Raw genomic sequence first — 246 nt, 5'->3', positions numbered from 1 at the left:
GTCCTTACAGTCCAAGGGACTCTCAACAGTCTTCTTCAACACCACAGTTCAAAAGCATCAATTCTTCGGTGCTCAATTTCTTCACAGTCCAACTCTCACATCCATACATGACTACTGGAAACATCATAGCCTTGACTAGATGGACCTTTGTTGGCAAAGTAATGTCTCTGCTTTTTAATATGCTGTCTAGGTTGGTCATAACTTTCCTTCCAAGGAGTAAGCATCTTTTAATTTCATGGCTGCAAT

This window comes from Bison bison, unplaced genomic scaffold (assembly GCF_000754665.1).
Source record: "Bison bison bison isolate TAMUID 2011002044 unplaced genomic scaffold, Bison_UMD1.0 scf7180017854300, whole genome shotgun sequence".
In the NCBI taxonomy this organism is placed as follows: Eukaryota; Metazoa; Chordata; class Mammalia; order Artiodactyla; family Bovidae; genus Bison; species Bison bison.
Note: the sequence above shows the minus strand (reverse complement) of the source record.